This window comes from Chanodichthys erythropterus, chromosome 17 (genome assembly GCF_024489055.1).
Source record: "Chanodichthys erythropterus isolate Z2021 chromosome 17, ASM2448905v1, whole genome shotgun sequence".
Lineage (NCBI taxonomy): Eukaryota > Metazoa > Chordata > Actinopteri > Cypriniformes > Xenocyprididae > Chanodichthys > Chanodichthys erythropterus.
The window spans coordinates 8,861,585-8,870,000 of NC_090237.1; the positions used below are offsets into that span (position 1 = coordinate 8,861,585).

The 8,416-nt window shown below is 38.0% G+C and overlaps 2 protein-coding genes across 5 annotated transcripts in view; one reads left to right on the plus strand and one right to left on the minus strand.

The window, feature by feature from the left end:
* si:dkey-260j18.2 (uncharacterized protein LOC325231 homolog) overlaps positions 1 to 8,416 on the minus strand; it is a 42,037-nt gene that overhangs the window by 27,594 nt on the left and 6,027 nt on the right. The gene's annotated exons all lie outside the window — the stretch shown is intronic.
* tnfrsf19 (tumor necrosis factor receptor superfamily, member 19) overlaps positions 1 to 8,416 on the plus strand; it is a 48,093-nt gene that overhangs the window by 1,244 nt on the left and 38,433 nt on the right. Inside the window, exon 1 of one of the 4 annotated variants that reach the window (XM_067365693.1) lies at positions 739 to 1,114. The exons of 2 other annotated variants lie outside the window; for them this stretch is intronic. The gene's annotated coding sequence lies outside the window, so the exon portion shown is untranslated. Of the gene's footprint in view, positions 1 to 738; positions 1,115 to 7,571; positions 7,971 to 8,416 lie in introns of those variants that run through there. One more of the 4 variants, XM_067365691.1, reaches the window with a different exon arrangement.

Sequence of the window (8,416 nt, forward strand, 5' to 3'; positions counted from 1 at the left end):
ACTCCCCTAGAGTTAAACAGTTGAGTTTTACCGTTTTCGAATCCATTCAGCTGATCTCCGGTTCTGGCGGTACCACTTTTAGCATAGCTTAGCATAGTTCATTGAATCTGATTAGACCGTTAGCATCGCGCTTTAAAATGACCAAAGAGTTTTGATATTTTTCCTATTTAAAACTTGACTCTTCTGTAGTTAAATCGTGTACTAAGACCGACGGAAAATAAAAAGTTGTGATTTTCTAGGCTGATATGGCTAGGAACTATACTCTCATTCAGGCGTAATAATCAAGGAACTTTGCTGCCGTTCCATGGCTGCAGCAGTGCAATGATATTACGCAGCACCCGTGAGCCCCTGCTTAGACAGGGAACGTGCCTTGCAACCATGGAGACGTTTGTGAGAGACGCTGCGTAATATCATTGCACTGCTGCAGCCATGGAACGGCAGCAAAGTTCCTTGATTATTACGCCGGAATGAGAGTATAGTTCCTAGCCATATCAGCCTAGAAAATCGCAACTTTTCATTTTCCGCGGTCTTAGTACATGATGTAACTACAGAAGAGTCAAGTTTTAAATAGGAAAAATATCAAAACTCTTTGGTCATTTTTAAGCGCAATGCTAAAAGTGGTACCGCCAGAACCGGAGATCGGCTGAATGGATTCGAAAACGGTAAAACTCAACTGTTTAACTCTAGGGGAGTTGGAAAATGAGCCTATTTTCAAAAAAAAGTGGAGTATTCCTTTAAAGCTGCAGTGCGTAACTTTTGGCACTCTAGCGGTTAATAAGCAGAACTGCACGTGTCTTGCGTAAGTGGTGGCGACCTGAACCAGTCTAAAATAGTTAGAATATGAACACTTATTATAGGTGTACCGTAGTGATTTAGGATAAAACAAAAACTAAAAAAGTTACGGACTGCAGCTTTAAAGTCGGCACGAAACTGAAGTTGCGATAGTCTTTTCTTCCCTATTGTGATATATATTTGAGTGAAACGGCTTGTCGAACAAGAAAAGGGCAGGACATGACTTTGGTTTGCTATTGGGTGATCTCATGTGAGTAACAGGTTGTCCCGCCCTCGCGATAGTAAACGTCATCCGAGAAGAGATGTCGCTGCAAGAAGGAGGGTAAGTTGTATGCTGCAATATTCCATAAAAAAAACAAGAATTGTCAATTTTGATTTCATGGTGACTTTAATCAAAGTATCTGGATGCAAAAAGTGAGATTGTAACACACCAAAGGGACACTGTTAAGATCTTACAATGACAAACACTTCTATTGGGCCAGATTTACTAACAGCTTGTGCCAGCGCAAACCCTCTTTTGGCATTAAAAACTACTGTTAGGATTTACTAAAGACACGCAGTGAAATATTTGCACTGACAATGTGTGGACACAGTTATTTTATAGGCTTATTGCATATGGCCATATGCATTTGTAGGAGTCTCTTTTTCAGGCTCAAAATATATGGGAGGAGAGTATTTAAATGAATCATGCAAAGTGATTTACTAAGGTTTGTGCTAGTCAATTTACTGGCATTTGCACGATTATTGACCACCTCCCAAAAAGCATGTCTTAAACCAATGCTAATTTGCATAGCTCTTGGTAGATTGCGTTGGTCCGATGATCCGGCTGCGTCTGTGTTCTTTAATTTGCACGTCATGTTTAGTAAATCTGGTCCATTGTAGGGAAAAAAGAATGTGAATGCAATGAAAGTGAATGATGCTAAACATATCCATTTTCTTTTTTTTGTTTGGAACAACATGGAATTATCTCTGCTTGTCAGGTGAAATAAACTTTTATTAATTTAAATCCCTGGTGTAAAATAAACACTGCTCTGTGTTTATATGGGAACCACCAGCTGGGTGTTAAATAACACTGAGACAGTGTTAAAGGGATAGTTCACCCAAAAATGAAAATTTTATGTTTATCTGCTTACCCCCAGGGCATCCAAGATGTAGAGGACTTTTTTTCTTCAGTCGAACGCAAATTATGATTTTTAACTGCAACCGCTGCCGTCTGTCAGTCAAATAAAAGCAGTGATTGGGAACTTGAACAATAAGAGTCGAAAAAATGTACATAGACAAATCCAAATTAAAACCTGCAGCTCGTGACGACACATTAATGTCCTAAGACACGAAACGATCGGTTTGTGCGAGAACATAATTTATATAATTTTTACCTCTAATACACCACTATGTCCAACTTCGTTCAGCTTCCTGTTAGTGAGGTCAAAAAACGCGTTCTGGTGACGGAAGTGATGTCCCGCCCATATACTTCAATGAGCGCGAGACATCACTTCCGTTGTCAGAGCGCGATCAGACCTCACTAGCCGGAAGCTGAATGAAATTGGACATAGTGGTGTATTAGAGGTAAAAAATGATATAAATACTGTTCGGTTTCTTGCACAAACCGATTTTTTCGTGTCTTAGGACATCAATGTGCCGTCACGAGCCGCAGGGTTTAATTTGGATTTGTCTGTGGAAGTTTTTTCGAGTCTTATTGTTCAAGATCCCAATCACTGAACTATCCCTTTAAGAGTAAATTAGGTAATTAACTGATTAATTGAGTCATGTTTGTTTATTATTGAAGACAGAATCAGAATCACTTAAGAGAAACACAAGAACTACTACTGACTTCCAGCCACAGCCTTAGATAAAATCAACTGAAAAGACAGTGAATCTCTCAAGATTTCAGCAGAGGATTAAACAACTCCACAAACAGCATTTTTTAATGAACATCACAGCAACCGCTTGCGCATCCGTACTGAACTTGCATCTAGTATTTAAAAAGGGGGGCCTTGATTTTTGAAGCCTTTGCCGTCATGTCATGTGGCAGGTTTGTGGCAGTCAATAACTCCATCGGTTGCTTTCTTTGCTGCAGCATATTCATTGAATTCCAATTGGTGGATTAATGAAAATGTTTACATTTAAATACAGACTATTTCCATATATGTGTATATGGTCTTTATCATCTCTATGCAGCTTGGCATTGTTTTTCTGTTTGACATAAAACCTGATAGTTACTGACAGTTTGAGACAACCCCCCGTCTCCCCTATGTTGTATTGCCTAGCTAAAGATTGTAGGATGTAAATAATGTAAATCACACCTTAAAGGGTTAGTTCACCCAAAAATGAAAATAATGTCATTAATTACTCACCCTCATGGTGTTCCTTCATTCATCTTCAGAACACAAATTAAGATATTTTGATTAAATCCGATGGCTCAGTGAGGCCTCCATTGACAGCAATGACATTTCCTCTCTCAAGATCCATTAATGTACTAAAAACATATTTAAATCGGTTCATGTGAGTACAGTGGTTCAATATTAATATTATAATGCGAGTAGAATATTTTTTGGGCACCAAAATAATGACTTTAAATGACGCACCCACTGAGAATCCTGTTGAAAGTGCCCTAGTAATTGGCGATTCTATTACACGGAACGTGAAAATAGAGACACCAGCCACCATAGTCACATGTTTGCCGGGGGCCAGAGCACCTGACATCAAAGCAAATTTAAAAGTGCTGGCTAATGCTAAACGTAAATATTCTAAAATCATTATCCACGTCGGCACAAATGATGTTCGACTTCGCCAGTCGGAGATCACTAAAATTAACATTAAAGAGGTGTGTGAACTCGCAAATTCAATGTCAGCAAAAGTAATTTGTTCTGGCCCTCTTCCTGTTCGTCGGAGTGATGAGATAGTTAGCAGGTTATCATCACTCAATGGCTGGCTGTCTAAGTGGTGTGCGCAGAATAATATAGGTTTCATAGACAATTGGAAAAGCTTTTGGGGCAGACCTGATCTGTTGAAAAGAGATGGTATTCATCCCTCCCGGGATGGTGCTGCTCTTCTCTCTAGAAATTTGGCAAATAGTCTTAGAGCTGAAACATGACAAACCAGGGCCCAGATCAGGACGCAGACAAACTGGCTAAACCGACCGTCTGCTAGCCGCCTCACGTCACAGAACTCAGATAATTCACAGCACATAGAAACACTTTCACCTAGATATTATCACATAGAGACTGTGTCTGTACCTCGAACTAGTAAATACAAAAAACTTCCAAAACCTTTTAAGGGTAAAAATTTAATTGATGTTCAAAAAATGAAAATCACAGATAAATCAGATAAACAAATGATAAAGCTTGGGTTACTGAATATTAGATCTATTTCTTCAAAAGCACTTATTGTAAATGAAATTATCACAGACAATAAACTAGACTTGCTGTGTTTGACAGAAACCTGGCTAAAACCAGACGATTACATTACTTTAAATGAATCTAGTCCTCAAGGTTATGATTATCGACACAATCCTCGACAGAAAGGCAAAGGGGGAGGTGTTGCTGTAATTTATAGTAATATATTCAGAATCATTCAAAAGAATTTCAAATATAATTCCTTTGAAGTGATGGTGCTTTATGTAACATTATGTAAGTTGACATTTGTGCTGGCTACTGTATACAGGCCACCAGGGCACCATACTGACTTTATCAAAGAATTTGCTGAGTTTCTATCAGAGTTAGTACTGGCTGCGGATAAAGTCCTTGTTGTTGGTGATTTTAATATCCATGTAGATAATAATAAAGACGCATTTGGATTGGCATTTGCAGATATTTTAAACTCTATTGGAGTTAAACAACACGTGTCAGGACCCACTCATTGTCGTAATCATACCCTAGATCTAATACTGTCGCATGGAATAGATATTGATGCTGTTGAAATTCTACAGCAGAGCGATGATATATCAGATCATTATTTAGTCTCGTGTATAATACAATTAGCCAAGGCTACAAAACCACCACCCAGCCATAAATATTGTAGAACAATCACGTCTGCCACTAAAGATTGCTTTATAAATAATCTCCCCGAGCAGTTTCATCGCCTTAGTATACCTGACAACTTAGAAGAACTCGATGCTGCAACAGAAACTATTGGCTCTCTCTTTTCCAGCACATTAGATGCGGTCGCTCCTTTACGTCTAAAGAAGATTAAGGAAACTAATCCAACGCCGTGGTATGATGAGCACACTCGGGCTCTAAAACGAGCTGTTAGAAAAGCTGAACGTAGTTGGAAGAAAACAAAACTAGAAGTTTTTCGCCTTTCGTGGAAAGAAAAAATGATTGAGTACAGAACAGCCATAAGAAATGCTAGATCTACTTATTTTTCAAATCTCTTAATAGAAAACAAACATAATCCTAGGTATTTATTTGACACAGTGGCTAAATTAACTAGAAACAAAGATTCAACTGCTGACGTTTCCATAGAGCACAGCAGTAATGACTTTATGAACTTCTTTACTTGCAAGATTGATAATATTAGAGAGAAAATTATAAACATGCAACCGTCTACAGTTTCTCTTCAGACAGTGCACTGTAGTGTCCCTGAGGTAAAACTAGAATCATTCGCCGCTATAGGAGAGGAAGAATTATCTAAACTTATCAAATCATCAAAATCAACGACATGTATGTTAGACCCAATGCCGACTAAACTACTGAAAGAAATGCTTCCAGAGGTCGTAGGTCCACTTCTTGATATAATTAATTCATCTTTAACACTAGGACACGTGCCAAAAACCTTTAAGCAGGCTATTATCAAACCTCTTATTAAAAAACCTCAACTAGATCCGAGAGATTTAGTAAATTACAGGCCAATCTCGAATCTACCTTTTCTGTCAAAGATACTAGAAAAGGCAGTTTCAACACAACTGTGTTCCTTTTTAGAAAGAAATGGAATCTGTGAGGATTTCCAGTCAGGATTTAGACCATACCATAGTACTGAGACTGCTCTCGTTAGAGTTACAAACGATCTACTCCTATCATCCGATCGTGGCTGTATTTCTCTATTAGTGTTATTAGATCTCAGTGCTGCTTTTGACACTATCGATCATAACATTCTTTTAAAAAGACTTGAAAACTATATTGGCATTAGTGGAATTGCTTTGGCATGGTTCAAATCATACTTATCTGACCGTTATCAGTCTGTGGTAGTTAATGAAGAGATGTCGTATCGATCACAGGTTAAATATGGGGTACCACAAGGCTCAGTATTAGGACCGTTGCTTTTCACTCTGTACATGCTGCCCTTAGGAGAGATAATTAGGAAGCATGGTGTTAGTTTTCACTGCTACGCTGACGATACTCAGCTCTATATTTCCTCGCGCCCTGACGAAACCTACAAATTCACAAAACTAACAGAATGCATAGCTGACATTAAAAACTGGATGACAAGAAATTTCTTATTATTAAATTCAGAAAAAACTGATTTCCTAATCTTTGGACCAAAAACTTCCTCACGAAAAAACCTTGAATACTCTCTAACACTTGACGGGTGCTCCATTAAACCTTCGTCCTCAGTTAGGAACCTGGGTGTGCTCTTTGATACCAATCTTTCATTTGAAAGTCATGTTTCTAGTATCTGTAAAACCGCCTTCTTCCATCTAAAAAATATATCTAAATTACGACATATGCTCTCAATGACAAATGCGGAACAGTTGGTTCATGCATTCATGACCTCAAGACTAGATTATTGTAACGCTCTACTGTGGTTGTTCTGCTCGGCTTTTAAACAAACTACAGTTGGTTCAAAATGCGGCAGCTAGAGTTCTTACTAGAACCAGAAAGTATGACCATATTAGCCCAGTTCTGTCAACATTACATTGGCTCCCTATTAAACATCGTATAGATTTTAAAATCTTGCTACTTACTTATAAAGCTCTAAATGGTTTAGCTCCCCAGTACCTAAGTGAGCTCTTAATGCATTATAGTCCTTCACGTTTATTGCGATCTCAGAATTTAGGCCAGTTGATAATACCCAGAATATCAAAATCAACTGAAGGCGGCAGATCATTTTCCTATTTAGCACCTAAACTCTGGAACAATCTTCCTAGCATTGTTCGGGAAGCAGACACACTCTGTCAGTTTAAATCTAGACTAAAAACACATCTCTTTGCTCTTGCATACACATAACACATTATCAATACATTAACATTTTTCAAATCCGTTAAAGGATTGTTACGCTGCAATAATTAGGTCGGCCGGAACCGAGAACATTTCCTATAACACTAGATATACCTGTACATCAGAACAAGAATGGCATCTACGCTAATATCTGTCTCTCTGCTTATCCTGAGGTTTGCCGGGTGCTGGATCCAGGCCGTATCCAGGTCAGATGGAGAACCTGCGTCTGGACCTGACTACAACGTAGCCCAGGATCCCGTATCCGCTTACATATATTTATATATAATCGATTTTTAATCTCTATAATAAAAATGTACAATTCAGATTTTGATCTCCATATACATTTACATATATATATCTTCCAAGGGGTTTTTTCCCTCCTAGGACTTTTTTCCCAGTGCTAGCACGCTGGGTTTTTCTCCTAGGGGGTTTTTTCCACCCCTGGAAGTCAGCCGACATTGGCTTAATGTAGCACCATCTTGTATATGTTACATATTACCACGCTTGTTTGTACAGTTTTAACCACTTCCCTTTTTTTCTGTGCTTCTAATATGTAAAGCTGCTTTGAAACAATTACCAATTGTAAAAGCGCTATATAAATAAATTTGACTTGACTTGACTTTTCAACAATATAGTGATGGGCTGATTTCAAAACACTGCTTCTGAGCTTTGCGAATCGAATCAGTGATTCGGATCTCCTATCAAAAGGCTAAACTGCTGAAATCATGTGACTTTGGCATTCCAAGTCACTGATTCGATTCGTAAAGCTCCGTTTTGAAATCGCTCCATCACTATATTATTGAAAAGTCATTATTTGGTGGTTTTTTGGTGCACAAAAAGTATTCTCGTCGCTTTATAATATTAAGAACTACTGAACTCACATGAACTGATTTAAATATGTTTTTAGTACCTTGAGAGAGGAAAGTCATTGTTTTGAATGCAGGCCTTCGGATTTCAACAAATATATCTTAATTTGTGTTCTGAAGATGAATGAAGGCCTTACGGGTGTGAAACACCATGAGGGTGAGTAATAAATGACATTATTTTCACTTTTGGGTGAACTAACCCTTTAACTTAATAAAAATGAAATATTTTCCAGATAATATTTAGATATATTTATAATATTCATTTTTCCACAATATAAATCGGGCCGTTATACAAGAAACTAGATGCTTTTAAAATTTTAGAATCCCTTGCGCGAGAATGATTATTTTTGGGGCACATAGGCCCGGATTCACAGACAGGGCTTAGCCTAAATCAGGATTAGGCCTTAGTTCAATTAGGTAGCTTTTTATAAATGAACACTAGAAAAAAGCATTATTGGTGTGAATCTTGAGACAAAACAATGACACTGACATATTTTAAGATATGTCTGTGCAAGTTACTTTCAGTTAAACCATCTCAAACATGCATTTTAGTCTGGGACTATCTTAAGCCTTGTGCGTGAAACCGGGGTTGAAAACCCTGAC